This window comes from Arvicola amphibius, chromosome 2 (assembly GCF_903992535.2).
Source record: "Arvicola amphibius chromosome 2, mArvAmp1.2, whole genome shotgun sequence".
Taxonomy (NCBI): Eukaryota; Metazoa; Chordata; class Mammalia; order Rodentia; family Cricetidae; genus Arvicola; species Arvicola amphibius.
This window is the reverse complement of record NC_052048.2, coordinates 78070121-78085532: the sequence shown is the minus strand read 5'-3', so window position 1 is coordinate 78085532 and position 15412 is coordinate 78070121. Positions and strand designations below refer to the sequence as shown.

At 40.8% G+C, this 15412-nt stretch overlaps 1 long non-coding RNA gene and 1 pseudogene across 1 annotated transcript in view; both read right to left on the bottom strand.

The window, feature by feature from the left end:
* The window catches only part of LOC119808081, a 232692-nt pseudogene that overhangs the window by 144182 nt on the left and 73098 nt on the right, over positions 1–15412 (bottom strand).
* The window catches only part of LOC119808086, a 46848-nt gene that overhangs the window by 30143 nt on the left and 1293 nt on the right, over positions 1–15412 (bottom strand). The window lies entirely within an intron of this gene.

The following is a 15412-nucleotide window of genomic DNA, read 5'->3' as shown; positions in this document are numbered from 1 at the left end:
TGGGATGGAGGAGGGGTGGATGTGGGAGCAGGGAAGTAGATATCTTAATCAAGGGAGCCACTTTAGGGTTGGCAAGAGACTTGACTCTGGAGGGGTTCCCAGGTGTCCAAGGAGATGTCCCCATCTTACTTACTTGGTCAGCATAGGAGAGGGTGCCTGAACTGGCCTTATCCTATAGCCACACTGATAAGTATCTTGCCTATAACCATAGAACCTTCATCTGGCATTGGATGGAGATAGAGACAGATACCTACATTGGAGCACTGAACTGAGCTCCCAAGGTACAAATGAGGAGCAAAAGGAGGGAGAACATGAGCAAGGAAGTCAGGACCGCGAGGGGTGTGCCCACCCACTGAGATGGTGGGACTGATCTAATGGGAGATTAACAAGGCTAGCTGGACTGGAACTGATGGAGCATGTGATCAAACCGGACTCTCTGAATGTGGCTGAAGGTGGAGGCTGACTGAGAAGCCAAGGACAATGGTGCTAGGTTTTGATTCTACTGCAAGGATGGGCTTTGTGGGAGCCTAGTCTGTTTGGATGCTCACCTTCCTGGACCTGATGGGAGTGGGGAGGACTTTGGATTTCCCATCTGGTAGGGAACCCTGACTGCTCCTTGGTCTGGAGAGAGAGAGAGTAATGGGGAGGGACATGAGAAGAGGGGAAGAGGTGGAAATTTTCAATAAAAAATAAGTAGTGAGATGCTGTGGGAATTCCTATCACCAGTAGCTTTTAAGTTACCCACTCACTTGGACATGGCCTCTTTTACTGTTTGTGCCAATGTAAAGTGCATGTCCAGCCACTTTTCCCACTGCGAGATTTGGTTGCTGTTCTTCGTTCCAGCAGAGGATTGTGATTTGTGAGTCTACCCCTTAATAAATAACCCTCTATTTTCAGTTCTAAGCTAGTGTGAATTTCTTTTAAGCATCCTTCTTCATCTGAAGCCCAAGGTGGATTCAGACTCAACACCTACCATTTGGATAGTCTAAAGGCCTAACCGGTCCTGAACTAACCAATTTTAGTTGGTTATTAAATGAGACTGAACATGTTTTTTGTATCCACAGAACAGTATGTCATGAAATCTGGATAAAGAACTGAACTTATAATGAAACCAATTGCAGTAGTTACACTAGTTTGACCAATACAGTACTGAATAATATAATGTGGTCCTATCTAAAATGTTATTTTAGAGGTTAAGATGAACATCCTGAGGGAATTTGTGTGACTAGTACTTGGTGTGCTCTTTACAAATTCCTAGTCTCTAAAGCCTATGGCCCCATAACATGTTTCAACTTTTAAAAATACTTTTGGGTTATTATAATTACATCATTTCCCTCATGTCTTATTGATTCTAAGCCCATCCATACTCACTTTATTGTTTTCTAATTTGTGATCTATTTTTTTTTCTTTAACAAAAGTTACTATTTGAATGTGACCTATGCTTGGCTTTACCATATCTGATCTACAAAGGAAAGGCTTGATTGCACTAGTCAGTGTTCCGTGGATTACACACATAAGGGACACCACATCTTGTAAGAAGAACTAGAAGAGCTCTGAGAGACTGGAATGGTTTCTACTAAATAAAATTTCCCAGACTAGGAAACTGTCTGCCCCTAGGGTGGAAAGGCAGAACTGTGAAGGTCTATAGTGCATTAGTCATTTGACCTCTGCTCATATCATAGTGGAGCTGCTACTGTTTGGGGGCCAGTTAGTTAATGCTAGATACTGAGGGACTCTGGGCAAATCTAGCAATCAGGAACACCAGAGGGTTTTTTCTACAGTTCTCCTTTATTGGAGCTATAGGGAGCCATTAAAGATACAATAAGTCATGCCACAGTGAGTAGGGGCACATTGCCTTCCATGCATGAGGAACAGGTTTGCTGAGCTGTCAAATCTGCTTGAGTTGGATGGACCATGAGACAGAGTGGTTCTGTTGGCCAATGTGTTGACCTGGGAAGTGGTCCTTCTCTCCTAAGCATTCCTGAATACACTCCCTAGAGACAGGGAGGCTCTTCAGGCCCAACTATGGGATATGTGATCTTTTTAACATCACTGTCTTGTGTACACACAAAGGCATTCTTTTAATGTACAATGGGAAGATAGAATGGAAATGTGAAGGGCAGGTTTAAAGAAATTCTTAAGATTGCATTCCACATTCAGTTTTGTGAGATAAGATATACAAATAATTTTTAAAACTGTTTGAAAGAAGGTATTGGGAGTTATTTTTCAGAAATACTTGATTTAAATGTTTTTATCTTTCCTCTACCCTCAGACACAATGATAAGATTTAGGGAAATTCAATTCTAGGAAGCAAAAGGAATTTCTGTACCCGCAGAAGTTCCTGCAGTGTTCCTGGTGTAGGGCAGATGGATAGAACATATTCCACATGTTGGGCCATAATCCATATTCTGGAAACAGAATTATTCTTCAACATTATTTTGTATGTTGGCATCAGTCAAATTGGATTTCCCAGAAACCACAAGGGGGAATGATGGGATGCATAGCCTCAGTCAATCTTTTTGATCACTTTCATTTCCTGAGAGAGCTCTAGAGCAGAGGACCATGATGCTTTGAAGCAAAATCAATAGAACCTGGAGCGACAGACATACAGCAGTCCAGGTGTCATTTTGAGTCATTTTTAGAAAACTTGTGAAGTCTGTCTTTACTTAGTTTCTATACATGTACAATCATAGGTAACATTGGTTGATTTTTGACAAAGAAGCTAAAATTATACAATGGAAAAAAGAAAGCATCTTCAACAAATGATGATGGTATGACTGGATGTCAACATATAGAAGAAAATGATCCATATCTATCCACATGAACAAAACTCAAGTCCAAGATTAAAGATCTCAATATGACTCCAACCACACTGAACCTGATAGAAGAGAATGTGGGAAGTAGCCTTCAATGCATGGACATATTCCTAAATATAACCCCAATAGCATAGATCCTGAGAGAAACAATAAATAAATAAGACCTCCTGAAACTGAGAAGCTTCTATAAAGCAAGGGACACAGTCACTAAGACTAAAAGGCAACATAATGAATGGGAAAATATCTTTTCTAACCCCACATTAGACAAAAGAGTGACCTCCATAATACATAAAAAACTCAAGAAATTAGACATCAAAATTCTAAATAACCAGGTTAAAAAATGGGCACACAACTAAACGGAGAATTCTCAACAGATAAATCTCAAATGGCCAAAAGACACTTAAGGAAATGTTCAACATAATAAGCCACTAAGGGAAGTGCAAATCTTGCAGTCTGCAGTCATGTTGTTTGTCTGAGCCTTGGTAGAAGTAAGAACTCTCTAGTGGCTTGGTTGCTTTGCTTTTCTGATCTTGAGCTTGAACCCCAATATCTGTCTTGGTGTTTATTAGTCATGCTACAAGGCAATGAAGACATTCCATATGGAGCTTATTTTCTTCTTGGCAAAACTCACCTATTGTGCAAAGAACTGCCTTAATTCAACTGTTGACAGTAAGCATAATATTATCCAATCTGAACAAGCAGGACTCAAGGAAAACAGCTGCTGAACTTTTCCAAGACAGAATAGGACCATCTTTTGAATTTTTCTTCTGAAATTGGTCTATCAGATATTCTAGACCTATAGCCAAAGTTGGATGCCCCAACATTGCAGACAGATTTGGTGTGACTATCCAGGTAGCCAGCTACTTCTGTCAGTTCTTGCATTTTTTTGGAGGTCACTTACTTGCACTTCCTGCTTACTCAGGCAATATTATTTGCCTTCTCAGGTCTTTGATGGGGTTGAAGATTATATAATTGCAGTTATAACCCTCTAATATCTTAGCTAGGGCATATTAGATTATTATATTAGCCTTGTCATGTTCTAGTAGAATCACAAGATTTAAGACTTTCTAGGATAGGGCAGCTATTGGAATAATTTCTGTAATTTGCCGATAACCTATGGTCTGAACATTTAGCATGCGTTTCTTGCGTGATGTTGTTTCTGTTGGTTTTAGTTTCATTTTTGTTTATGATTTTACCTTTCCTTTCTTCTTCTTCTTCACAATACTTGATAGTTGCTCTTATTGTAAATAGTTTTATGTTAGGATTAAAGCCTTCTTATTTAGAAAAATGGGGGGTGAGGAATTATAGCAAGGTTTTGATCCATTTAGCCAATGTCTTTTGGGGCAGCAAGCCCTATGTTGTGGACTTCTATCCCTACAAAACAGCTTTAAATCTAAGGGTTGTACACTCTCTCTTACTCTCATGGTCTCTTGGTTTGTCAGAGTGTAGCATGTGGCAGAGAGGTGCCTTGTGGTTGGTACTCTTCACCCCTGGACAGAACAGCTGGATGAAGACAATTGGATGAGCAGCAGCATCTGATTGGTTCTGTATCAGTGAATGTTTTTCCATATCCTATACCTAAATAAATTATTGAGATCCTTAAAAAAAGAAATGCAAACAAAAACAACTCTGAGATACCATCTTACGCCTGTTAGAATGGGTAGGATCAAAACCACCAAAGATAGCTTTTGCTGGAGAGGATGTGGAGTAAGGGGAAGACTCATCCATTGCTGGTGGTAATGCAAACTTGTACAACCATTTTGGAAATCCGTATGGTGGTTTCTCAGATAATTGGGGATCAGCCTACTTCGGGATCCAGCAATACCACTCCTGGGCATATACCAAAAGATGCTCAGTCAAACTACAAAGACATTTGCTCAACAATGCTCATAACAGCATTATTTGTAATATCGAGAATCTTGAAAAAACCTAGATGCCACTCAACTGAAAAATGGTTAAAGAGAATGTGGCACATTTACATATTAGAGTACTACTCAGTGATTAAAAATAATGATGGGGCACGAATCTGGGACCGACAATGAAGTAGGAAGGTACCAGATATATCTGCAGGATCAGGCATGTAAATTGTGCCCCCCAAGTTCACCCTTTTGTCTGTGGGATTCTTGGACTACCAGAGTCCCTGTTTCTGTGCTGAGGAGATCCATCCAGACTGGTAAGTGTGCCATCCCAGGGCAGACGGTCTGAGAACAGAGCACAAGGCCCCTCGAGCACCTGCTGCAGGAGATATGGGAGCAGGGAAGTATATATCTTAATTAAGGGAGCCATTTAGGGTTGGCAAGAGACTTGACTAGAGAGGTATTTATTCCCACGATATTATATTTGAAGACCTCCCCCATTGTTTCCCATGCTCAGAAACCGTAAGTTGGAAGAACTTTCCAACCATTCTATTCTCATGTCACCACAGGCCCAACAGTTCTCCAGATTGGCTATTCTGTCTCAGTTGGTGATTGCTTGGATCTCTGAAAATTAAGATAGCTCATTCTAGTAAGTTCATGCCATCCTGACAGGTGGTCAAGATAAGCAAATGTATTTCTGCTCCTTCTTTAGTAACTTTGAGGTCAACTAGGGAAGGGCGGTCTTAAGAATATATGACCTAGAGCATCTTCACTACCTAGGCAACAGGAATGTGGACCTCATGCTGAGATAGCCCATCATTGGTAAACAAATGAGGTCTGGTTTCTAAAAAATCACTGGAGTATTTCCTGTTTTAATTATCAATTTTCACAATCACCCCTTCTCACCTCACTAAAGTAGACAATAGGTCTATTGTAAACTCCAATTCCCTTTTTTAAATGAATTAATATTTGGAACATCTACAGTGACATTTGTTTTGCTGTTTTAAATCCCAATAGAGGCTGTCATCTAGATGCTCCAGATACAATGACCTGCATAATTCATGAAATCTAGTGACACTTAGTCATGTATGTGTTGCTGAGGCATATAAACAAAAACAAAACATCCAAAAATATGGTTGTGCAGAATGGTGGACCCAGCCTCCCAGTTGAGCTATGGTATTCTACCAACCCTTTGGCCAAAACAGGGGCCACAAAGGTATCAACAATCTGGTGTGATAATTGTAACATTCCAAGGGCTATTCAAGTAACCATTGAGCTGCTTCACCACATAAGAGGCATTAGCAATATTAATAGATGTCACACAAATGGAATAATAAAAGTGTGAACAAGACATTTGTTGTACAAGCCATAAGAAGTCACCTGCTCCTACAATAGGGCAGTTTGTTGATTTACATTCAAAAGTCCAAATTTAATGTGGACATTAAGGGGATTATGAGTCTGGAGAGCATCGTTGACTTATCTCACCAGTTTATCCACAGTGTCCGACACCAACGATGCTTGTGCCATTGCCAGTCCTGTGACCATGGCTGCAGCAGCAGACACCGCGATGACAACAACCACCACAGCTGTCACTCCAAAATCTCATTTCTCTTGATACAGGGTCATCTCAGTCTGCATAGTCTTTTTGGTAATTGCCAGTGGTATGATGGCAGGTACCTGAACCAACAAGGCAGCACTGGAGTGATCATCCTAGCAGTCGCTCAGGCCACAGTTTCTGAAAGAACCACCAAGAATATCTTTTCTCCCAAAGGTGCTATTCCTTACTACAGAAAGAAAAGTAAAAGAAAGAAAGAACTAAAACATAAACACAGGATTTAATAGTGCCTGGGGCCTGCAGAGAAACATTCCCGAAAAGGTAGGGATTACACCCACTTGTGTAGGATTCCTTAAAGTAATATTCATAGCCCCAAAATGTAACAAAGCATAAAGCATTCACAAGGGAAAAGGTTTAATTAATAGAAGCCTGTTTTATTGCCATATTGCTTGTAGGGCCCTATTTCTATATGGTGTGGCAGCCAGGTTCTGAAGCCATGCGCTCCACCTGAGGTGGTCACGTAGCCCTACAGACAGGCGGTCACTGCCTATCCAAAGGTCAGGATGTTGTTGCTCCTTTCTTTGTAATTTGGAGGATGCCTTACAGAGATGCTGATTCAAGCCTATGTGACAGCTAGCATACACAGCAGACAGGTAGATGCGGACGTGACAAAACGCCGTTCACCTGGTAACCTTGAAGACAGGTCTGGTGTATTTTCCTGCTCAGTTTATGTGTTGGTATAAAAGCTGTTTGGGGAATAAATGAGGGGAATTCTTCAGGATGTGAACTTAGGACTACATGAGGGACCACTGAGAATCTTCCTCCCAATTAAGCCATGGGAGTTGTATCCTTATTTCTGTCTCCTCCACACCGGTCAAGAGAGAATTTATCTTGGGTCTGGTCTAGAGAAATAATTTATGATCTGAACTAGATAGAACCGGGCCCCAACAATTGCTTAATACAGTTCCAACAGAGTAGTTTGTGGAATAAAAAGATGGATACAAGGAGCTAGCTCAACTCACTGACATCAATACAGGGGGATTTCTTATCAGGCTTCTTGATGAGGCTCATCAAGAGAATGACAAGATAAAAACGGCTCTTCAAGTTCATCTTCTAACTCATAGTTTTCTGTGGATTCATTGCAATCTTTGTCAGCAGCTTTAATGATCTTGAAGTCTTTCATCTCATCTGTAGGAATATTTTCAGGCTCCATCTTGATAATAATTATTTTGTCTCAGTGGCTCTACTTTTGTCTTCACCAGCCGCCATTCCAGACTCCACTGTGTCTTTTCTGCTTCCAGTAGTTGAAGCTGAATCGCCTGGCTGGCGTCTTCTCTGTATTTGTTTGTGCAGAAAATGTTTTGGAAGAATCCTTTTCACCAAGTTCCACTTTGATGTTACTATCTTTGCCATCTCTAATATTTACTATTCCGTGGTAAGCTCTCGCAGACCTTTGGTATGTCTGTTAGTGCAGGTAAGCACATGCTCATCTAGTAACTTTTCACAGCTGAAGCCAAATCCACAAATATCACATTATGATAAAACTCTGCCCATGTTCTTTCAGAGTAGATTATTTAGACATAGAACTTTATTTACACACATCAAATATTGGCTCAGAAAATTAGCTTAATGTATGGTTCATGAAAATTAGCTAACTGTCAAGATTCTTTAGACACAGAACTTTATTTAGATGAAAGACCTGGATAAATCCATAAACCCCCCCTCCCTCCAGGAAGAAAATAGCCAAAAATCTAAGCAGGAAGAGAAGAATCAGAAATCTAGGATTAGCCGGTTCCGTGACTGTGTTTCAGGAACTAGCTGAAGATAAAATTAGATTGTAATCTTGAGAGGTAGGGAGTTGCCCCCTTGTGATCATCACTGGTATTTTCGGAATTTTCTACACCCTCTCTGCCCCTTTCGGATCACTGGGCTGTGGTTTCTTCCCTTAAAAACTCCTTCTCCTGGTCACGGGGTGGAACTCTTCCCCTGCTTTGGTTATGAGTTTCGGCCCAAGTGCACTGGTTCCCGTCTCATCTCATCATTAAACCTCGTGTGATTGCAGCAAGGACGGTCTCTCGTGAGTTACTGGGGAGGGAGAGTCTCCCCACACTGGGGGTCTTTCAATACACAGCAAATATTGGCTCAGAAATTTAGCCTAATGTATGGCTCAGGAAAATTAGCTAACTGTAGAGATTCTTTAGACACTGAACTTTATTTACACACATCAAATATTGGCTCAGAAATTTAGCTTAATGTATGGCTCAGGAAAATTAGCTAACTGTAGAGATTCTTAGAGATTATGTGGTGTATGCACCATCGAACTGGGTTCTTCACACCACCTGCTGGCTGCAGTGCACATCCTCACTCCAAAGATCATCTTGCTGTTCTGTTTTCTTGAAGCAGAAGACGAACATTTTGAACTAGAATAGTCTGTGTCCTGTACATCTTCCCCAGTCATGGTACAGCTGAAGGTAGTTCATTTGCCACGTTTTTTTTTTTTTGTTTTTGTGTTTTTTTTTTTTTTTTGGTTTGGTTTGGTTTGGTTTTTCGAGACAGGGTTTCTCTGTAGTTTTGGTGCCTGTCCTGGAACTAGCTCTTGTAGACCGGGCTGGCCTCCAACTCACAGAGATCTGCCTGCCTCTGCCTCTGTCATAATCTTTCCTAAACACATGAACTGCACAATGAGATTAAAACACTCAGTGCTTATTTTTGTGTTGCTGAGATTCATCTGTGCAGTACTATGCTGATAGTTCAGCCGCCTCCTCCCTCAGTGCTTGCCCAAGTCTGTGGCCTCAGGCTCCTGGAGGGTCCCGTCCCACCGAATATGCAGGGCAGAAGCAGGAAGTTAGCAAAGAGCACTCCAGGCCGTCAATCAACTGTGGCCTCCCGCCTCCACCTCCTCTTCCCCTCCCCCACCCCAAAATGAAATAAAGTCGTCTATAGAGGGGATTCGTCTGGACACGGGGAGGCCACGGACCGCGCACTAAACGCCAGCCCTCAGCCCGGCCTGAGTCAAAGTTGCGCAAAATGCCCCAATGACTGTCAGTTACTCACCGGGCCGAGAGGCCGAGGGGTGAGCTGGCGGGCAGGCTGAGTAGAGGGCCCGCGGGTTGCTGCGCAGAGACACTCTGGCTATGCCAGGGTCAAGGCTGCAACAAAGGACTTTTGCTAACACCCTAGTCTCCTCTGCTTGCATTTCATCTGCTAGTGGTCACCATTTCCCTGGGTCCCTCCTGCCTTCCTTGCTGGCCTTTGTCACTTCCCCTGCCATGCCATGCCTTCTGCCTTGGCTCCTGCCATGAGCAGCCAGCCTTCTGCCTGGCCCCCTCACCAAGGCCTATCATCTTGTTTGAGGTACATGTGACAACCAGGGGAAAAAGCACCTTTAGTTCATCTTACTTCAGCGTGAATCACAAAAAATTATTACCTTTTGTGTTTTTAAATCTCTTCTAGACATCCTTCCACATGTGTGACAAGGAATTAGTCTAGTGGGCTGTGCAATATAGTTAGCCACTTAACGTCCAGGAGGAAGGAAGACGTGCCTACAGAAAGATAGTAGGATCTGTTATTGGAAAATGGCAAATGCTATTGAAATATATATCTGCTGATCTAGAAAAGGTCTTTGTCTGGTTTGAAAAGCCAAGTCAGGAAACATTGTGTTGTGTCTTTAAGAACAGGCTAACCCTATGGGAGGTGCACTTGTCACTCAGGTATCACTAGCCAATCAGATTCTCCAGGTAACTTGCTAATCAGAAGTGGTGGTGGGCCCTTTCGGGTTCCTGCTTGGTGGTGAAGTGGTGTGTGCTGTTCAACTAAAACTTCTCCTGGAAACTGCGTGGAGCGCTTGGGAAAGCAAGGAAACAGCGGAAGGAGCTCCCGCAACATCTACCCTCCTGGACACGATTTTAGATTTGATTCTCTAACAGTTTTCTGTTTTGAACCATGCGCACACCTAACAGAGACTTCTGAAATCTAGAAAAGGAGGATTTAGCCACACGATGATTCATCCAGGATTATGATAGAACCGCTAAAATGAAAATAACACATAAATACCCGCTTTGGACTACAATATCCTCAGAAGAATTCTGAGGTCACAAGAAGAGATCATCCAGTGTAACAGACAAGTTTGGTTAGAACTTGATAAAAGCCCTGAAATTCCCCATTACCCATAGACTGGACAAAATTGATGCAAGTATTTCTCACAGGAGTTGACAATTAAACAAATTTTTTCTTTTCAGTATATCCTAAATATTCAATCAGCCCCAGAAAGCAGAAAGTAAATTTAAGATCACAACTACCACATTCTCAAGAGTTGGGGTGCAAGGTTTTTGTTATTTCATTGGTTCATGGATATTAGTCATTGTTTAGGGTGATTAGTTACAAGTTGCTATTGGTAATGGTCAGAAAAAAAGCTAAACAAAGGAAATATGATTCAAGATTCTTGATTTGGAAAGAGAGAAGGTGGATATACATAGGATAAGATTAAAAGAATATATTATTGAAACTATAAAAAGAAAAGGATGATAAAGATATGACAAGATTAAAAGGTAGATTGTTGAATCTACTTTCTAAAAGCAACCACTAGTTTTGAATGTTTTGCATTGGATTATATTTTTGTATACTGTAAACAATTTTTGAATATTGATACAAATTTGTAATTTTGTTAGAACATACTGTACATGCATTTCTACTCTTCTTCAAGGCATTGTATCTAATTAACTCATTTAACAATGTAATAAACATTTTTATTTATTGAAAGTTATAATTGCCACCTGATTATTATAATAAAACTTTGCAAGTTAGTAATTAGACAGCTATTACATTTGAACTCATACTCATATTAGGCAAGTTTTCAAGATCAAACATACACTTTAAATAGATGTGTCATCTTCAAACACTTCAAATATCTGCAGAATGTGACATTTAAGATGTTTTAATAACATAGGTTCTTTTCTCATGTAACAATGAGACATTTCTGCTCCTGGAAGCACTAATCTACTGCTGAGAAGACAATGGATATCAAGGAAACTCCACATGAAATTTATTTTCTTTGTGTTAAAAGTGCTGTCACCTCCACTGATGACAGTTTGCTGTCCTAATTGGACAAGTAAGACACACACAAAAAGTGTTTGCAGTAATTGTTAAGACAAGGCAGGACCAACCTTCAAAATATTCTGCTTCACATAAAAGTCTCTTGAATATGCTAGGCATGTAGGCCGAAGATGGATGCCCCACCATTACAGAGGAACATTGGGTGACATGTAGCCAGCTGTTTCTCTCATTTCTCATAATTTTTGGAATTTACTTGCTTGCACTTCCAGTTTTCCCAGTTAATGTTTCCTTCTTGGGTCTCTTTCAAAGTCAAAGACTAGATAGTTATTTTTATAGTTTTCCAGAAATAGAAAGCAATTTATAATAGAAACAAAATTTGTTAAAAGATTTCAGATTCACTAAGATAGCATAAATAAGAAATATCTTCTCTGATATTGTCAAATGCAAAAGAATGAAGCATTGTTGATATATTCATTGCCTGTATATATTGTGTATAATTGTCATTATTGTATAATTTTTTTCTGATTTACTTATAACCTTTTATATTTTAGACAAAAAGAGGAATGTAATGACAGCTCATTTGTATTTTAATAAAGCTTACCTGAAGGTAAGAATGCAAAGAAGTCATACTAGTCAGCTCTATAGGCCATGTAGTTGTAGCTTAGAACTTTAATCCCAGAAACCATACTAGTTAGACATAGAGTCCAGATAATGGTGATGCACACTATTAACCCCAACACTAGAAAGGAAGATAAGGTAGGATGAGAGAGGAATGTGCTCTCTTCCAGTTTAAAGATATCAGAGAGATAAAAGCTGTTAGTGTTTGACTACTTTGCTTTTCTGATCTTCAGACTGAACCCCAGTAACTGTCTCTGGGTTTTTGTTATTCAGGCTACACTCTGTGGCCAGGTTCCTGGTACTAAAATAATACCGAATACATGCAGATTGAAAAATAATATTTTATGGTGCAGGTCTCCTTATATTGGCCAGGGAGGACAGGAGACATTGTCAGTACCCTGATACTAGAAATATGGGTAGTAATGAGGGTCTATATTTATTGAGAATGGAAGTCAGATTCTCTAATACAAACTTCAGTGCTCTTTATTGCTAAGGTGTTCTCAACTGTAAGTTTTCTATTTTATTTTATTTATTTATTTTTTTTTTGGTTTTTCGAGACAGGGTTTCTCTGTGGCTTTGGAGCCTGTCCTGGAACTCACTCTTGTAGACCAGGCTGGTCTCGAACTCACAGAGATCCATCTGCCTCTGCCTCCTGAGTGCTAGGATTAAAGACATGCACCACCACAGCCCGGCTAAGTTTTCTATTCTTGATTATGTTTCCTATCAAAGCACCCTACTCAGGGTCAGACACCTGATGTTGATTGAAAAGTGGAATTCTCTTCCATTTGAGAGAATTAGCCTCAGGCAGGGATGAGCTTGTCAAATGTTTATCCAGTACAATATAGTCAACCCATTATCCATATATATTTATATATACAATTAACAGAAATGAGTATACCATGTTGTATTAATGTATTTCAGCATAATTAATTACCAATACTAAACAAGGAAGAAGTTGGAAAGGATTTGGGAAGGAATGGAATAAAAGATACAAAGAAATGTGAAGTAATATCTTTTAATTAACAATTTATGGAAATAAGTTTTAAATAAAATTGGGGTAGGATTCCAAAATGAAGAACACTGAGTGCTTTACAGAGGATCCAGTTTCTATTCTCAGAATGCATGTAATAACGAACCATTTGTGGTGACTCTAGTGACAGCAATCCCGTCTTCTTCTGTATGGCACAGACACATACAAGCAAAACACCATATAACTAAAAAACAATTAATAAATTAGAAAAGGAAAGAATGAATTCTTAACAGTGATGTCACAGTCCTGAGAGAGACAGCTGCCAGAGCTAGTTAACATGAACTCCTTCTGGTCTTGCATGAAAGCAGCTGTGGCCTTCTGCCAAGCCAGCCTCCTCAGTGGCAAAACCTTTGTTTTGAATTTAATATAGACAATTCATCTTTGATGGAGGACTCTCATTGGCTAATAAAGAAACTGCCTGGCCCATTTGATTGGCCAGCCCTTAGGTGGGCGGAGTAGACAGAACAGGAGGAAGGAAGTGAGGTAGATGGCTCAGTCAGATGCTATGCCTCTCCTAAGTTAGACAGACCACCATGCCTTTGCTTAGGGAGAGAGATGCGATGGAGCCAGCCATTCAGACATGCTGAATCTTTCCCGGTAAGAAACCACTTTGTGGTGCTACACAGATTATTAGATGTGGGTTAGTCAAGATGTGAGTAAGAGACTGAAAATAATGGGCCAGGCAGTATTTAAAAGAATACAATTTGTGTGTTGTTATTTCGGGGCATAAGCTAGTCAGGCGGCCAGGAGCAGGGTGGGAACGCAGCCCGCAGCTCCTACTACACATCTTAAAGGTTCATATGGGAGCACAGTACCCAGGGCTATTAGGTGACAATTCCCAGACATTTTTTTGTATTTGTTTCCTCTTTTGTATCTATGAGAACTATAGCATTGGTATAGTTATCTTTTTGATCAAGCATCAAGATTGACATCTTTCATAGGCTCCAAAGCAGTCTACTTTTCAGTGTCATTTACTTGATTTTTATCGAAGACCTTGTGGTACAAGGTGGAAATGCCGAGGCATTTCTTTTTATAAGTTTTATAATTTTTATATATTCCTGAATGATTCTGAGGTAAAATTGTTCCTAAATGTCCCCGATCGTACATTGTGATTATAACTGTGGGTCTAAAAGCTCTGGACCTCAAAGATATCCTCATAGGGAAGCCAGGCTATACCTAAAGCTGCAATAGGGCAGCTGTTGAGGGGCAGAGCCACAATAGGACACCTCTGGATGGGAAGAGCCACAATAGGACAGTTTGGCCCTGAAGAGGAAAGTGTCTTGACTTATTGGGAAGCCAGGCTACCTGTAGTTGGGAAGCAGTAGGGACTCCTTTTCTCCCTGCAGTAGGGACTCCTTTTCTCCCTGCAGCATATAGCAATTCCCCTCCTCTCCTGGAGTGCCCCTACAACTGAGCTCTTCTCAGTTCCCCTAAGGGAAAATAATAGGAGAGCTATCCCCTTCTTGGGCAACCCAAGATGGTACTTCTGTTAACACTGTGCTAAAGGGGAAGCCCTGCAGAAATGGAGTAATCTCCTTAGGCTCCAGGAAAAAGTTGTTACTTCTGCTCAGCCTTGCTAATCCTCCCTAATGGAGCATCTTAGAAATGTTTTTCAGCTCAGTCCCCTACGTGATTTCCCAGCCAGGTTCTTATATTCTTTGTGGAATGAAGATCTTCACCCAAAACTCTTTTGAGAAGGAGATTTATTTGAGAATGGGAGGCCAGGAGAGTGGTAGCCTCTGCTGGTGAGGTAAAGGACAGCCTGCAACTGAACAGGCAGAAGGACTTATATAGGCTTCTTAGGCATGGAGTTTACCCAGGGAGAAGTTTATCTGCTCAGGGATTGCTTAGTTTAGTTGGTCAGGTCAGGGATGATTCTGATTTCAGGACCAAACTGTTTTTCTGTCACTGGTCCTTTTTAGACTTTTGACTCTAATCGTAGGGTCAAGGAATATTTCATTTACTGGCTCTGATTGTAGGGACAAAGTATGTTTCTTTGGTCCTGGTGTGAGAGTAAGCATGTGTTTCTTAGATTTAGGGTTCAGGAATAAAATGCTTCTTTCCCTGACTCAGGTCTCAGATCCAGGATACATTTTTTTTTCACTGGCTCTGGGTTCAGGGTCAGTGTGCTCTGCGATTGATGTTTCCTTTTTATAGGCTTTTATAGCCTATAGTGGCTATGTTCAGAAGTGGATTTCATAATTGAACATGCTTAGGAATGCACAGAACTCCACACGAATATGTCCAAACTCCCCAAGTAAAATACCCATGGTTCTACTGTTTAGGAAAAACATTGGTTTGGCTCTAATTTTAGGGCCATCTCCTAGTAATCGGACCTGCTCCGGATGCATCCAGAGTTGGAAAAGGTCTTGTCAAACCCTCCCATCACGTGGACAGGACTTTCAGGTGAAGAAGCAGCCTGGTTTGGTGGCTGAGCTCAGACCCAGGCATGCACACTCCAGTTGCAAGGACTCCGGATCGCTAC